General features: G+C 48.5%; 1 pseudogene; it reads right to left on the reverse strand.

The window, feature by feature from the left end:
• Positions 1–8,742: 8,742 nt before the first annotated feature.
• Positions 8,743–9,345, reverse strand: LOC149120237 (immunoglobulin heavy variable 3-23 pseudogene; annotated as a pseudogene).
• Positions 9,346–17,612: the final 8,267 nt, after the last annotated feature.

A 17,612-nucleotide genomic window follows, 5' to 3' on the forward strand; every position in this document is an offset into this window, starting at 1 on the left:
TATTTTGAACATTTATTTATTTATTTGAAAGTCAAAGTTACACACACAGAGAGAACTAGAGGCAGAGAGACACATACACACACAGAGAGAGAGAGAGAGAGAGAGAGAGAGAAAGAGAGAGAGAGAGAGATGGAGAGAGAGAGCGCGCAATCGTCTATCCTCTGGTTCACCTTCCAATTAGTCGCAACAGCTAGAGCTTAGCGGCTTGGAAGCCAGGGGCCAGCAGCTTCTTCCAGATCCCCATGCGGGTACAAGGAACCAAGGACTTGGGCCGTCTTCTACCACTTTCCCTGGCTGTAGCAGAAAGCTGGATTGGAAGTAGAGCAGCTGGGACTTGAACCGGTGCACATGTGGGACGCCAGTACTGCAGATTTGGTTTGTAACATACTATGGCACAGCCCTAGCCCTACCTTTACTTTTTTACCCTCAGGACACAGGGCCTGAGGTGGAGAGGCTGGTTCTTGAGCCATCACTCCAACACAGGGTGTGGGCTCCCAACAAGGGCTCAGCTCACTGCACAACAGTGCCTGCCCCTGTGTTGTGTCTGCACAAGCACAGAAATGTGATATTGGCATGAGTGATACCTCCCTTGAACACGTGCACAGTTACTGAAGGAATCACAGACAGGCTGTGCTGTGTCCAGGGGCTCTAGTCTGGTAGGAGGCACCTCCACACTCTACACCTCTGTTCCTCACACAGGACTTCCTACTCCACCTAACAGCTCCAGGAGCGATGTGTGCTCTGTACCATCATTGGTTGTGGTTGTCCAGTTTTCCTAATGATTTTGTTAATGTGCTGTGAAGGGTTGAAATAGTGAGTTTTTCATGTATATGATGTTAAATTGTGACTGGGTGGTATTTATGTAAGAGCAGTCTTTGAAGATACTGGCACATGAATGTGTTTCTTCCAAATTTGAAGTCGAATGTCATTGAAATAACTTTTTTTTTTCAAATAAAGCAATTCATGGCTTTTTAGGTTTTCGTGTGTGTGTTAAGAATAGAGTACACATCAAAACACCTGTGTGCTGGATATTAACACCAATGAAATATCAGTTATGGACAAAAAAGTGCCAGTCCATGAACTCCCACCCCAAAAGATCACCAATCTCATACTTTAGCTGGTGTGTGGCACATTGGTTAAAAGCCCTGGCCTGAAGCGCCGGCATCACAAATGAGTGCCGGTCTAGTCCTGGCTGCTCCTCTTCCCATCCAGCTCTCTGCTATGGCCTGGGAAGCAGTAGAAGATGACCCAAGTCTTTGGGCCCCTGCACTTATGTGGGAGACCCCAAGAAACTCCTGGTCCTTGCCTTTGGATCGGAACAATTTTGGCCATTGTGGCCAACTGGGGAGTGAACCAGTGGATGGAAGACCTCTCTCTGTGTGTCTCTACCTCTCTCTGTAACTCTGTCATTTAAATAAATAAAGTAAATAAAATAATTCTTTTTTAAAAAATGCCAAATCCTGCTGTTGCTTACAGGGAATATGAAGTCTGAGGGATGTGCAAGTGATCTGAGGGCCCCATGTCTAGACATTTGCAGTCCCATCTCCAACTACAGTGACCTCATTCACATCAGTTAGTTCATGAACATGGAGCACTTTGGCTGGATTCTGTTTTTGACAGAGAGATGCACAGGGGACCAGGTTCTACGCAGGTTCATCTTAGTGTGGTGTTCCACGTGCCAGTGTCTGTCTTTCTGTTCTTCACACTTTCTCTGCTGGGCAAGTTGCTTCTATGGGCAATGCTGTTGAGCTGTGATAGATACAGAGGCAGCCCCACATGTTGAAAGTGTGTGGTGAGTGCGACTCACCTGTGCCTCTCTCACGCCTCATCACACCTATGCCAAGTGCAAATATCACATCACACGGTGCTGCCCACTGCCCCTGTGTCACCCTGCCCTGGCCCACTTCCTCCTGTCACATTAAGGCCTGAGCCCCTTTGGGCTCCTTCACAATGGATTCATCCTGTTCAGTGCTGAGCATCATGTAGGTTTCCAGGGGCAGAAGTTGAAGGCACTGAGTTTGCAGTTCCTGTAGGGCACAGGTGAATGAGGGTTTCTTAGTTTTTAACCAAAATATCTGAAAATCTGATAAGAGAAAAACTGAAATAAATTAGAGTAAGTATATTGTATTTTGCACAAATGTGCAGCGCATTAATCTTAACTGTTAGCAAATTTCATGGATATAAGGTAAATAATAAAATGAAAGTTGCATTGTTTAAGATATGCACCTCCCCCAAGGGAGTGCAAGGGTCTCACATGTGACTCTGGCACCCAACACCAGATTCCTGTTCCTGCAGCCCCAGGAACCACAAATGTATAGGAGGGTCTCTCTAAGGTTCATATTCCCTTCAATGCAGGCAGCAACCCTCATGGCCTTGTCCCTCCCTAGAGCCCCTCTCAATGGGATCACTGGGTGGTGAGGTCCCCACATGCATGATGGGAGGCTCCGTGCATCAAGTATAGAGGGTAAGTTCCACCTAACATGCAGCCTTCAGCTGTTCAGTTGGAGAGACCACACACGCACACCAAGCAGTGCTGGCTCTGCTCACGGCTCTGCAGGAACAGCATCCTCAGCCTCAATACCCCAGACCCTGCTCCTCTGTGTCCACTGAGTAGGAAAGTGATTCACCTGCAGGAGGAAACCATCATGACCAATGTCCTGGTGGGATCCTGTAGAAAATGTTCGTGAGCAGAGTCCACCCCAGACACTGTGCCAGCACTGATCCCCCAAGACACAGAAGTCTGCATCCTCAGGGGATGGCTCCACCCCCAAAGCTGAGGACTGGGGAGGAGAACCATGGCACGTGGGGAAGTGACAGTCGGGACAGGGTCAGCAGCAGGAGGGAGAGGACCTGGTGGAGGGGTGGGCTCTACTGTTCAGGAGGTAAGGACAGGTGGAAGGCCACACAGCTGGAGCCCCAGTGCCTGCAGCAGAACACTGAGTCAGGAGTTCTGATCAGGCGTCCTTGTCCCCGGCAACCCCCACACTGACCACCACTGAGTAAAACTAGCACAGGTGCCTGGGAGACGTGGATGACATCGTCTCTGGGGAGTGCATCCAGTGACGACTCCCACCATGAGTGGATTCAACGTCAGGGCCTCATGGAGGAAGCTGAGGTCCCCAGTGCCCCTAACAGGGCCACACGGAATGCTGGGAGCAGCCTGTGGGGGTGGATGTGGTTTCTCCTCACACCATCAGTGCTGAGCATGGCCCCAACGTAACAGCACTGACAGGGGGTGCACGGTCTGGATGTTTACAGAAACAGATTGTTCACTTCTGGGGAATCTGCTATGGAGGAGATCACAGTAGATCTCCTGGGTCCCCAGCTTCAGCACAGAGCACAATGCTGCTAGAGTCTGCCCTGGTCTCGTCTGACGTCCTGTGTGGGGATGGGGTCACTCCCATCCGTGTTCACAATGTTAGGATGCCTGATGACACAACATTCTCACTCTCTGATCCTGGACTTCCAGCCTCTACAGCTGTGAGCTCAATAAATCTTTATGCTCCATACACCTCCTCTCTGGGGTACTGCATGATTGTGCTAACAGGCAGAATAAAACAAAGAGCAACACTCATCAATGCACTATTCACACCTGAAACCAACACTCACCTGTGTCTCCAGATTTAGATGAAGCCACTCAGAAATAGTCATTTCTACATCAGCTGAGTGAATTGCTTCAGGGTCTGTAAGAATCATACAAGAGAGAACAATTGCATTTTTGCAGGAGACATTTAGTAAACACATGGGGTTGATGCAGCTATCCTGGTGAAGAGCAGAAAATTTGTTCATTCCTGATGACGATAAAGTTGAGAGTGAAGGACAATTTTGCTTCCACAGAAGGAGGAGCATGGCTGAGAACAGGTGCGGGCAGTCATTGGAGGAAGGAGTCGGGGTCTCTGGACACACAGTCTCTGGGGCAGGCCCTTCATGCAGCAGGGATGCAGCTCCAGGGTTGGATCATTGGTGGGCTCACAGGGACACAGTCCAGAACCACCTGGACTCTAGTGCAGACGTCACTGGGCTGTCCCACCTGCTGGTCTCCCTGAGATGGAGACAAGGCCAGCAGAGTGTGGGGAACAAGACCTCTCCACACCCAGTGTTTTCCATGAGTCTGACCCCTTGCACTACCAACGGCCACCTCTGCTTGCAAATGAGAGCAGGTCCGGGGATCCCAGGAGACGTGAGTGAGGAAGAGCAAGCAGGATTTCTAGGAGCCACAGCCTGAGCCACCCCTGAACTGCAGGTTAATCCATGACCTGGGGTTTGGAGCACGTGGACCTCAACCTGTGAGTTCAGGGTGAGGAAGTGAAAGGGAGACGAGGGCACAGCTGCAGAGAATGGACACGGGAGCCCCAGGGACCAGGACCACGGGGTCAGCTCTGCTCCTCAGGGGCCCAGCTGTGCAGGAGGGGAGGTCACGGATGTGAAACACTGCAGCATCCATAGCCCCTGACCGGCTCTACACTGCCCCTGGGCTCTCAGCAGGCTCCCAGATGACGTCATCAAAGAATTCCACATAGAGCTCTTCCGTGACTCGGGCTAGAAAAGCCTCCCAGGGTGCCCAGAGCTCCCTCAGGTCTCAGATGCTGGGACCCCAGAGATGTCATTCATTCCTCCAGAAACGACTCCATTTTCTTCATGTGACGTCTTCCCGTGATACCAAAACTTCTGCTCAGTGATCAGTGTTAGGGAAAGAATCATCCATCCAGATCGGAATGTAGGAAATTCGGATTAGAGGACCACAAACCCCAATTTCCTGACTGGAGCCATCAATTCACCTCCCACTGCATCTGAGTCCACTGGGTCTGAGTCTGCTCAGTGCGTCTCGTGCGCCCCCTGGTGGAGCCGCGCGCCCCTGCAGGGAGGTTTGTGTCTGGGCTCAGCCTGAGGGACCCTCACTGTGTCTCTGGCACAGAAATAGGTGGCCGTGTCCGCGGCTTTCAGACTGGTCATTTGCAGAGTCACCGTGTTTAGGCTGGTGCTTCTGGAGATGGAGAATCGGCCATTCACCCAGCTCGCGTAGTATGTGCTGCCATCACCAGTATAAATGAATCCGATCCACTCCAGCCCCTTCCCTGGAGCCTGGCGGACCCAGCACATTGCATTGCTACTGAAGTCGAATCCAGAGACTGTGCAGGTGAGTGTCAGGGTTCCCCCAGGCTGGACCAGGCCTCCCCCGGACTCCACCAGCTGCTCCTGACACTGGACACCTGCAAACACAGATGTCCTGGTCAGGACACTGTCACTCACACTCTCTGTGTCTCTCACTCACGTCCTCTCCCAGACTCAGTGCCCCGCGTTCCCCATCATTACCTTTGAGCACAGAGACCAGGAGAAGCCAGCGCAGCCCAGTCTCCATGGTGAGCGTCTGTGTTGAGTGCGATCACTGAGTGGACACCTGGGAGTGCTGGGGCTGGAGCTCCTGTGCCAGAGCTGCAGGGTGAGGGCTGGGCTGGTTTTCATGGGCAGAGGGAGGCCCTATTTGCATGTGCTGCTCCTATATAGCAGACATGGGGTAGATGCCTCAGACAGGACAGGGCCCAGGGTAGACGTGGGTTTCCTGAAGGTGTATGTTGCTGCCTATTATAGGATTCATATCATTTAATTTTTATGTTCTCATTGTTATTTAAACAGTTGAAGGCAATGACCTTATTTCATTTTAATATGTGTGTACCCTTCATATCGAGTGTTAGCAATATCATGTCTTCATTTAAAATAACCATTGGTTCATTATTATCTATATGAAAGGCTTTGCAAAAGTGATAGAGAGAGAAGGTGTGAGAGAAACAGTAAAGGAGGGACGGACAGAACAGGTCACACTGGGAGATTTTTGCCTTTGGGTTGAGGTCCCCAAACTCCCAATGGGCAACAACATCCAGGACTCAGTCTTTCTAACCCTACAGCTGAAAACTGTGTCTGTGTTTCCCACGTAAGTGATAGGGGCTCATTGGCCTGTAGCATCATCTACAGTTTCCCATGATGCATTATCAGGAAAAAGTGTGGGAAGCCATGAGGCTGGGCTCAGTCAGGTCTCTGATGGGAACATGGGTGTCCCTAGTGGGGACTTAGCCAATTTTGTCCTAGTGCCTCCTGCCCACTTTTAAACAGATGAAAGACTGCAAGTGGTTTCCTTTAGGATAACTACGTTTTGTTCCCTTATTCATTCATTGCCTTAGTTTCAAACTGTTCCTGAACACAGAACACTGTACATGGTAGTGGGGTGTAGTGTGCTATTGGAATCTGTGTGTTGCAGAAATGGGCACAGATCAACTCAGTGCCATTCACATTTCCACCTCCTTTCCATCACTCTGTATTTGGAGGCCTGGAAGCCTCAGTTTTAGTTATTCATGCAACCTGTCGTGGGTTCTAGTGACCTAGTCGGCCCACTGTTGTGTGGAGCAGAGTTATTCCTTCCTGTGAGTGGTGCTTTGTGCCCTGGTATCAGCCGCCCTGTGTTCCCCCCTCTTCCCTGTGTCTAGTAACCATGACTCTGAGTTCAGCTCAAGCACTGGGTATGAAGTCACTGTGTCACAATTCACCCACAGTCCTGGGTTCAGGTTGCAGCTTTGTTCACAGTAGTTCAGTCTACAATTAAGCAAGTGCGTATGAAACAGTGAATGGATAATATTATATTTGATCTGGAATATTACTCAGTATTACGAAGGAGGTTGTTCTGTCATTACGAAATCATGGGTCAGCCTAGAACACAATATGCTAACAGATATAATCCCGGTACATGTGGGCACACAGTATGTGACATTAGTTGTATATGCCATCCACAGGCTTGAACTCACAGAGGTAGGAAGTGCAATGGTGATCACTGTCTACCATGACCCAAGTGTTTGTCCCCTTCCAGCCCTGTGGGAAACTGGAGGAAGTTCCATTCTCCTGGCTTCAGGCTCAGCCATCCCAGCCTTTGCAGCCATTCAGGAAGGAAACCTGTGGAAGGAAGATTCTCTCTCCATCTGTTGGTCTCTTCCTGTCTTGCTATGACACTGCGTTTCAAATAAAATAGATACTTAAAATAAATTCCTGCTGCCCATATGTGAGGCCTTGATTGACTTCTGGGGTTGGATTTTGCCTGGCTGAGTCCCTACTGTTGCAGGCATTTTGGGTGACAAACCAGTGGATGGAAGTGCGCTCACTCTCTCTCTTTCTCTGTTACACTCTGCCTACCTCTTTATGTGTAATGTGAATCAGTCGTGGAACAGACCCTTTCTTCCATCATCTCATATCCAAGGAAGAGATTTCCCTAGCCTGTGTCTGTCCTGCTCATTTTCTACAAGAATCTCCCGATAGAGATGGGCTTCACCAGGGAGTTTTCCTGGATGCACCACTGACTACGTGGTCAAGCTGTGGAAGTAGTGGTGATGGAATCCCCCAAGAGCTGATCTCTACGAGGAAGCCCTCTTCCTGTCAGGAATCCATGTCTCCCCTGCTGCTATGGGAACGGCATTATAGAACCAAGAAAAGGAACAAAACAGAAGAGCCACACACTAGCCACTGATCTGTTCCCACCTAAAACAGAGACTCTCCTTTGTCTCCAAATTTAGACAGAGCCACTCCAAATTAGTCATTTCTACTTCAGCTGAGAGAATTGCTTCAGTTTCTGTAAGAATCCTACATGAGAGAACAATTGCATTTTTGCAGGAGACATTTTGTAAACACATGGGGTTGATTCAGTTATCCTGGTGAAGAGCAGAAAATTTGTTCATTCCTGATGATGATAAAGTTGAGAGTTCAAGGACAATTTTGCTTCCACAGAAGGAGGAGCATGGCTGAGAACAGGTGCGGGCAGTCATTGGAGGAAGGAGTCAGGGTCTCTGGACACACAGTCTCTGGGGCAGGCCCTTCATGCAGCAGGGATGCAGCTCCAGGGTTGGATCATTGGTGGGCTCACAGGGACACAGTCCAGAACCACCTGGACTCTAGTGCAGACGTCACTGGGCTGTCCCACCTGCTGGTCTCCCTGAGATGGAGACAAGGCCAGCAGAGTGTGGGGAACAAGACCTCTCCACACCCAGTGTTTTCCATGAGTCTGACCCCTTGCACTACCAACGGCCACCTCTGCTTGCAAATGAGAGCAGGTCCGGGGATCCCAGGAGACGTGAGTGAGGAAGAGCAAGCAGGATTTCTAGGAGCCACAGCCTGAGCCACCCCTGAGCTGCAGGTTAATCCCTGACCTGGGGTTTGGAGCACGTGGACCTCAACCTGTGAGTTCAGGGTGAGGAAGTGAAAGGGAGACGAGGGCACAGCTGCAGAGAATGGACACGGGAGCCCCAGGGACCAGGACCACGGGGTCAGCTCTGCTCCTCAGGGGCCCAGCTGTGCAGGAGGGGAGGTCACGGATGTGAAACACTGCAGCATTCATAGCCCCTGACCGGCTCTACACTGCCCCTGGGCTCTCAGCAGGCTCCAAGATGACATCATCAGAGAATTCCACGGACAGCTCTTCCGTGACTCGGGCTGGAAAAGCCTCCCAGGGTGCCCAGAGCTCCCTCAGGTCTCAGATGCTGGGACCCCAGAGATGTCATTCATTCCTCCAGAAACGACTCCATTTTCTTCATGTGACGTCTTCCCGTGATACCAAAACTTCTGCTCAGCGATCGGTGTTAGGGACAGAATCATCCATCCAGATCGGAATGTAGGAAATTCGGATTAGAGGACCACAAACCCCAATTTCCTGACTGGAGCCATCAATTCACCTCCCAGTGCATCTGAGTCCACTGGGTCTGAGTCTGCTCAGTGCGTCTCGTGCGCCCCCTGGTGGAGCCGCGCGCCCCTGCAGGGAGGTTTGTGTCTGGGCTCAGCCTGAGGGCCCCTCATTGTGTCTCTTGCACAGTAATAGAGGGACGTGTCCGTGACTGTCAGACTGCTCATTTGCAGATCCAGCATGCTCTCGACGTTGTTTCTGGAGACGGTGAATCGGCCATTTACCCTGCTCGCATACCATGTGCTACCACCATTAGCATTAATTTCTCCATTCCACTCCAGCCCCTTCCCTGGAGCCTGGCGGACCCAGCACATCCAGTAGCTACTGAGGGTGAATCCAGAGGCTTTGCAGGAGAGTTTCAGGGATCTCTAAGGCTTGACCAGGCCTCCCCCGGACTCCACCAGCTGCTCCTGACACTGGACACCTGCAAACACAGACGTCCTGGTCAGGACACTGTCACTCACACTCTCTGTGTCTCTCACTCACGTCCTCTCCCAGACTCAGTGCCCCGCGTTCCCCATCATTACCTTTGAGCACAGCGACCAGGAGAAGCCAGCGCAGCCCAGTCTCCATGGTGAGCGTCTGTGTTGAGTGGGATCACTGAGTGGACACCTGGGAGTCCTGGGGCTGGAGCTCCTGTGCCAGAGCTGCAGGGTGAGGGCTGGTCAGGTTTTCATGGGCAGAGGGAGGCCCTATTTGCATGTGCTGCCCCTATATAGCAGGCATGGGGTCAGACGCCTCAGACAGGACAGGGCCTGGGGCAGACGTGGGTGTCCTGGGGGTGAGGGTGATGGGTATAATAGGATTCAGATCATATGACTTTTTACATTATCATTGTTTTTTAACAGTTGAAACAAATACCTTGTTTCATTTTAATTCAATGTGTACCTTTAATATCCAGTGTTAGCAATATCATTTCCTTCGATTTTTAAATAACCATTGGTTCATTATCATCTATATCAAGACATCGGAACATTGATATAGAGAATAGGGGTGAGAGAGACAGAAATGTATAGACAGACAGAAAAGGTGACAATGGGAGATCTGCCTTTTGATTGACAGCCCCTGATATCCCAAATGCCTATCACATCTAGGACTCAGCCTTTCTAAACCCTGGAACAGAAAACAGCGTCTGTGTTTCCCACTTTGGTGGTAGGGGCTCATTCACGTGTGTGTCATCTACAGTTTCCCATGATGCATTATGAGGGAAAAGTGTTGGAAACCGTGTGGCTGGGCTCAGTCAGTTCTCTGATGGGAACATGGGTGTCCCTAGTGGGGACTTAGCCAATTTTGTCCTAGTGCCTCCTGCCCACTTTTAAACAGATGAAAGACTGCAAGTGGTTTCCTTTAGGATAACTACGTTTTGTTCCCTTATTCATTCATTGCCTTAGTTTCAAACTGTTCCTGAACACAGAACACTGTACATGGTAGTGGGGTGTAGTGTGCTATTGGAATCTGTGTGTTGCAGAAATGGGCACAGATCAACTCAGTGCCATTCACATTTCCACCTCCTTTCCATCACTCTGAGTAGGGAGGCCTGGAGGCCACCGTTCTAGTTATTTGTGGAACATCATCTGGGTTCTAGTGAACTGAGGCAGCCCACAGTTGTGTGGGCAGAATTATTCCTTCCTTTGGTGGTGCTTTCTGCCCTGGTATCAGCCGTCCTGTGTTCCCCCTCTTCCCTGTTCTGTAATCACCACTCTGAGTTGAGGTCAAGCACTTGGTAGAAGTCACTGTGTCACAATTCAGCTGCATTCCTGAGTTCAGGTTGCAGCTGTGTTCACAATAGTTCAGTCTACAATTAAGCGAAATGTGCATAGAACAGTGAATGGATTCTTTCACATTAGGACATGGACTACTATTCAGTAGTAAGAAGGAGGTCATTCTGTCACTAGGAGATCGTGGTTCAGGCTGCACCATAATATGCTAAAATAATATGCTAAAATAATCCTGGTACATGTGGACACATAGTATGTGACATTAGTTGTATATGCAGTCCACAAGCTTGAACTCACAGAGGGAGGAAGTGCAATGGTGATCACTGTCTACCATGACCCAAGTGTTTGTCCCCTTCCAGCCCTGTGGGAAACTGGAGGAAGTTCCAGGCTGCTTGTTTCTGGCTCAGCCATCCCAGCCTTTGCAGCCATTCACGAAGTGAACCAGTGGACGGAAGCTTCTGTCTCCATCTGTTGGTCTCTTCCTCTCTTGCTATAACACTGTCTCTAAAATAAAATAGATACTTAAAATAAATTGAAGATTAATTATACATATGATTAAGAGCCTGGATCCAAATGTTGAATGAACTCAAGCAACTGAATCCCAAGGGAAGGAATCAATTGTTTAAATGCAGTGACTGACAAGGTGGTGACAGGAGTAGCACTGTAGTTAGCATGTGATTCCTACTCCCACATCAAGATGCTGAATGTTGTGTCCTAGCTTGGGTCCAGTTTCAGATTCCTGCCAATGTGCACTCTGGGATGCAGTACGAGAAGTCTGAGTTAATCCCATGTGTGAGACCTGGACTGAATTCCATGTACCTGGCTATGATCTGACCCAACTCAGCTTTTATGGGCATCTGGGAAATGATCCAGGATTCACTAGATCACTGTTGTCAGTCTCTGCCTCTTTTCCTTTTGGACAAATACACAAATACAAGTTTTAAAGAGGTAAAAGTATATCTGTAATTTTTTAAAGAAAATATGTAAAGGCAAACATACAAAATGCTTTAAATCTGGGATCATCATGCATGTGCATGTTGGAGAAACAATGAGATACCCCATCCCTTTGTTAGACTGAGTATCACCAGACATACCAGAGCTGACACATGTTGTGCAGGAAGAGAGAGAAGATAACCTGGTAAAGGCTGGAGTCAGGTAAATTAGGAAAGCTTTCATGGAAAACATCAGAAGCTGAGAAACAGAATTATCACAGGATCCTCCAACACCATTCCTGGGTAGAAGGAATATGAAATCCTAGGGAGGAGACCACGTGATGTGCAGTCACTATGGCAAACAGCTCTGCAGTCCCATGTTCAAATAAAGCAGCATCATTCTCAAGAGTTCACACATATAATCCAGTAAAATTAGCATTGAAGAAGGATGGATAATGGACAAATGGACAGAGTTATATTTTAACAGGAAGTTCATAAGGAGATTTAATGAGATGACAAATAAAGGTTGCTGTACTCAAGGCTTGGCACCTGGAACCCAGGAGCATGGAACTGCACCAGTGTTCCCACCTTGGTGATGGGGCCTCATAACAGATCCATCATCTACTGTCTTCCAGGGTGCATTGTCAGTACAAGTATGGGAAAGCGTGTAAATGGGCTGCATCCAGCACTGTGATATGCAGCATGGATGTCTCCCTATATAATACTGAGGAAAGATGACAAATAGATCGATGACCCAGTCAGCATAGATATGGAGTGAAGAGCAGGGACTCTGGACACATGGTCTCTGGGACTGGCTCTTCCTGCAGCTTTGATTCAGCCTCAGGACACTGGTCATCATGCTGGAGCCACAGACACAGCTCCCCGTGATGTGGACTCCAGCCCCATGGTGCACAGCCACTGTGTGTCTCACTTTCTACTCTCCCTGAACCACAGCAGGTGCAGGGGGTCCCATGACACTGGAGCAGAACCAGATCAGCTGGAAGTGCACACCCAACACTTTCCATTCAGTGATGACCTTGACTGCTGATGTCCAGTGCATTTCCCTCCTGAGTTCATGCAGGGAGCCCCCCAGGAGGGTGCCAGAACCTAGAGGATGAGGAAGTCCCTGTAGGCTTCCCAGGTGCCTGCAGAAGCTCAGCCTGAGACACAGCTGAGCTGCAGTACATTCCTGAGTGCTGTGACGTTCACACAAGGACCACAGACTGTGTTAGGATTAAATGGTAAATGGAGATTGTGAATAAAGTCTGTGGAAAGTGAGTGTTTATCACCCACAGTGTAAAATGAAAGGTTGGTTCAGTTCAGCACACTCGCTCGTTTTGACAGGTAAGAGATATTAAATAGCAGATTTTTAAACCCAAACCCTGGCTCAGCTATCGCTGGTTTTAAAGGGAAATGTAAAATTGTCCTAAAGTTGGCAGTGCCCTGAGAGCGTTGTCCTGTCAGACTGGACAACACTCACGAGGTCCCCAGATCCTCCCACATCTCTGATCCTGGTGATCCTGGAGACCGCTGAGCCTGGATTCGTTCATTTAGGACTTCTCCTGTCACATCAAACTTCTCCACGTCAGAGAATCAGTAGCAGGGTCAGAATCATAAAAGAAGAATTCTTCCCTCAAAACTGTTACAGGAGAGGAAACCCCAATTCCCTGACAGGAAACCAGGGCTTCATCTCGCTCTGCGCCTGTGCATGACCAGAATCTGTGCTCAGTGAGTCTTGTGCGCCCCCTGGTGGAGACGCGCGCCCCTGCAGGGAGGTTTCTGTCTGGGCTCAGCTGTCTTGCACAGTAATACAGGGTCGTGTCGCAGCTGTCAGACTGTTCATTGGCAGAGACACCGTGTTCTGGTTGTTCTCTCTGGAGAGAGTGAATCGGCCATTCACCCAGCTCGCGTAGTATGTGCTACCATCACCAGTATAAATGCACCCGATCCACTCCAGCCCCTTCCCTGGAGCCTGGCGGACCCAGCATATCCAGTAGCTGCTACTGAAGGTGAATCCAGAGACTTTGCGGAAGAGTTTCAAAGATTCCCCAGGCGTGACCAGGCCTCCCCGGGACTCCACCAGCTCCTCCTGACACTGGACACCTGCAAACACATACGACGTGGTCAGGAAGCTGCCACTCACACACTCTCTGTGTCTCTCACTCACGTCCTCTCCCAGACTCAGTGCCCCGAGTTCCCCATCATTACATTTGAGCACAGCGACCAGGAGAAGCCAGCGCAGCCCAATCTCCATGGTGAGCGTCTGTGTTGAGTGCGCTCACTGAGTGGACACCTGGGAGTCCTGCGGCTCGAGCTCCTGTGCCAGAGCTGCAGGGTGAGGGCTGGGCAGGTTTTCATGGACAGAGGGAGCCCTATTTGCATGTGCTGCCCCTATATAGCAGGCATGGGGTCAGATGCCTCAGACAGGACAGGGCCCAGTGCAGATGTGGTGTCCTGGGGGTGAGGGTGATGGCTATGATAGGATTCAGATCATACGATTTTTTTTTCTTGTTGTTGTTTTACCAGTTGTAGGCAACGACTTCATTTCATTCCAATATGTGTGTGCCCTTAATATCCAGTATTAGCAATATCGGGTCCTTCATTTAAAAATAACCTTTGCTTCATTATTAACTATGATAATGACATTGGAACAGTGACAGAGAGAGAATGGGTGAGGGAAACAGAAATGTAGAGATGGACAGTGGGTTGACAATGGGGGATTTTTGCCTTTGGATTGAAAGCTCCACAATACCAAATGCCTACAACATCTAGGAGTTGGTCTTCCTAAATCCTAGAGCAAAAAACTGGGTCTGTGTTTCCTACATCAGTGGTAGGAGCTCATTAGCTTGTAGCGTCAGGTACAGTTTCCCATGATGCTTTATCTTCAAAGTGTGGGAAGCCGTGTGGCAAGCTGAAGCAGCACTCTATGGGAACAGGGTGTCTGTGGTGGGGACTTAGCCAATTGTGTCCTAATTCCTGCTGCCCACTTTTACAGATGAAAGAGTACAAGTGGATTCACTTAAGGTTAATTATTTTTGTTTTTGTTTTTTTTTTTTTTGAAAAATTAAGGTTTCATACCATGTGATTTTTCTCATTTTTATAAAGATGTATTTAATTTCTTTAAAATCAGAGATACACAGAGAAAGGAGAGGCAGTGAGAGAGAGAGAGAGAGAAGTCCTCCATCCACGGACTCCCTCTCCAATTGGTAACAATGGTCAGGGCTGCACTGATCTGAATCTAGGAGCCAGTTGCCTGCACTGGGTCTCCCATGGATTACGGGAGCTGAAGATGTCAGCCATCTTCTACTGCCTACCCAGGCCACAGCAGAGAGCTGGATTGGAAGTGGAACAGCCAGGACTCCAACTGGTGTCCATATGGGATGCCAGCACTGAAGGCAGAGTCTTTACCCACTACACCACAGCACCGGCCCTGATGATCTTAATTATATATGGAATCCGCAATTGTGAGCTCACAGAGGCAGGAAGTACAATGCAGATACTGAGTCTGGGAGTAGAGAAAAAAAGGCAAAAGTTTGATGGTGAAGACCAACGTCTGTGTTTGGGAGGAACAGAGGAGACACGGGAGCAAGGTCAGAGTTTCAGTCGTACAGGATCCACATGTTGAGGGATCTACTGTGCAGCATGGTGACAGCAGTAAAGAGGATATAGTGTCTAGAGAATTCCAAGACATTGGACAAATGACATTCTACCATGAAAAACGTGGGTTTTGTGATAAACATGTCAGTAAGTCTGACTTCATTATTCCACTCAGTATACATTCATTTATTCAACACATATCATTGTAACTCATATGTCTATATTAAATATTATTTATCAAACATTTATGAATATGAAATGGCAATGACGGCCAATCATGAAGATATGCAGATCTCTGGCTATGATAGGATTCAGATCAACTCAAATTTTACTTTATTATTTTTAAACATTTGAAGGCAATACCTCATTTCACTTTAATATGTTTGTACTCTTTATATCCCATGTTAGCAGTATCATGTCCTTCGTTTTTAAAATAACCATTGGTTCATTATTAACTATTCTAATGACATTGAAACAGTGACACAGAGAGAAGGAGTGAGAGAAACATAAATGTTGAGACATCTAGGAGTTAGACTTTCTAAAACCTGGAGCAGAAAACTGTGTGTCCCACATCGGTGGTAAGGTCTCATTCAATTGTAGTGTCATCTACAGTTTCCCATGATGCATTATCAGGAAAAAGTATTGGAAACTGTGAGGATGGGCTCAAGCAACAATCTGATGGGAACAGGGGTGTCCCAAGTGGGATCTTAGTCAATTTTGTCCTAATGCCTGCTGCACACTTTTAAACAGATGAAAGACTGCAAGTGGATTCGTTTAAGGTTAACTACAATTTCTTTCTTTATTCATCCATTGCTTTAGTTTTAAACTGTTCCTGAACACAGAACACTGTACATGGTAGTGGGGTGTAGTGTGCTATTGGAATCTGTGTGTTGTAGAAAAGGGCACAGATCAACTCAGTGTCAGGCACATTTCCACCTCCTTTCCATCACTCTGTGTTTGGAGGCCTGGAGACCACAGTTCTAGTTATTCATGGAACCTGTCATTGGTTGTGGTGAACTGAGGCAAATCATGAAGATTCAGATCTCTGAATACTGGTGTTGTGTTTCCCAATGTTTTAAGGAGATGATAAATGAAGGCAGTGTACTCAGGCTTGGCAGCTGGAACCCAGGAGCATGGAACTGCATCAGTGTTCCCACCTTGGTGATGGGGCCTCATAACAGATCCATCATCTACTGTCTTCCAGGGTGCATTGTCAGTACAAATCAATGTGAAAATCAATGTGATCCACTCCAGCCCTTCCCTAGACAATGGTGAACCCAGCATATGCAGTTGCTACTGAAGGCGATTCCAGAGGCTTTGCAGGAGAGTTTCAGGGATCCCCCAGGCTGGACCAGACCCCTTCCAGACTCCACCAGCTGCTCCTGACACTGGACACCTGCAAGCACAGATGACATGGTCAGCACACTGTCACTCACACTCTCTGTGTCTCTCACTCATGTTCTCTCCCAGACTCAGTGCCCCGCATTCCCCATCATTGCCTTTGAGCACAGCGACCAGGAGAAGCCAGCGCAGCCCAGTCTCCATGGTGAGCGTCTGTGTTGAGTGGGATCACTGAGTGGACACCTGGGAGTCCTGGGGCTTGAGCTCCTGTGCCAGAGCTGCAGGGTGAGGGCTGGGCAGGTTTTCATGGGCAGAGGGAGGCCCTATTTGCATGTGCTGCCCCTATATAGCAGGCATGGGGTCAGACGCCTCAGACAGGACAGGGCCTGGGGCAGACGTGGGTGTCCTGGGGGTGAGGGTGATGGGTATAATAGGATTCAGATCATATGACTTTTTACATTATCATTGTTTTTTAACAGTTGAAACAAATACCTTGTTTCATTTTAATTCAATGTGTACCTTTAATATCCAGTGTTAGCAATATCATTTCCTTCGATTTTTAAATAACCATTGGTTCATTATCATCTATATCAAGACATCGGAACATTGATATAGAGAATAGGGGTGAGAGAGACAGAAATGTATAAACAGACAGAAAAGGTGACAATGGGAGATTTCTGCCTTTTGATTGACAGCCCCTGACATCCCAAATGCCTATAACATCTAGGACTCAGCCTTTCTAAACCCTGGAACAGAAAACAGCGTCTGTGTTTCCCACTTTGGTGGTAGGGGCTCATTCACGTGTGTGTCATCTACAGTTTCCCATGATGCATCATGAGGGAAAAGTGTGGGAAGCCGTGAGGCTGGGCTCAGTCAGTTCTCTGATGGGAACTCGGGTGACCCTAGTGGGGACTTAGCCAATATGTCCTAATGCCTGTGCCCACTTTAAAACAGATGAGACTGCAAGTGGATTCCTTTGATAACTATGTTTTGTTCCCTTATTCATTCATTGCCTTAGTTTCAAACTGTTCCTGAACACAGAACACTGTACATGGTAGTGGGGTGTAGTGTGCTATTGGAATCTGTTTGTTGTAGAAATGGGCACAGATCAACTCAGTGCCATTCACATTTCCACCTCCTTTCCATCACTCTGAGTAGGGAGGCCTGGAGGCCTCAGTTCTAGTTATTTGTGGAACATGATCTGGGTTCTAGTGAACTGAGGCAGCCCACAGTTGTGTGGGCAGAATTATTCCTTCCTTTGGTGGTGCTTTCTGCCCTGGTATCAGCCGTCCTGTGTTCCCCCTCTTCCCT

The sequence above is a fragment of the Oryctolagus cuniculus genome, chromosome 20 (assembly GCF_051225735.1).
Source record: "Oryctolagus cuniculus isolate XC-2025 breed Fujian yellow rabbit chromosome 20, ASM5122573v1, whole genome shotgun sequence".
Taxonomy (NCBI): domain Eukaryota; kingdom Metazoa; phylum Chordata; class Mammalia; order Lagomorpha; family Leporidae; genus Oryctolagus; species Oryctolagus cuniculus.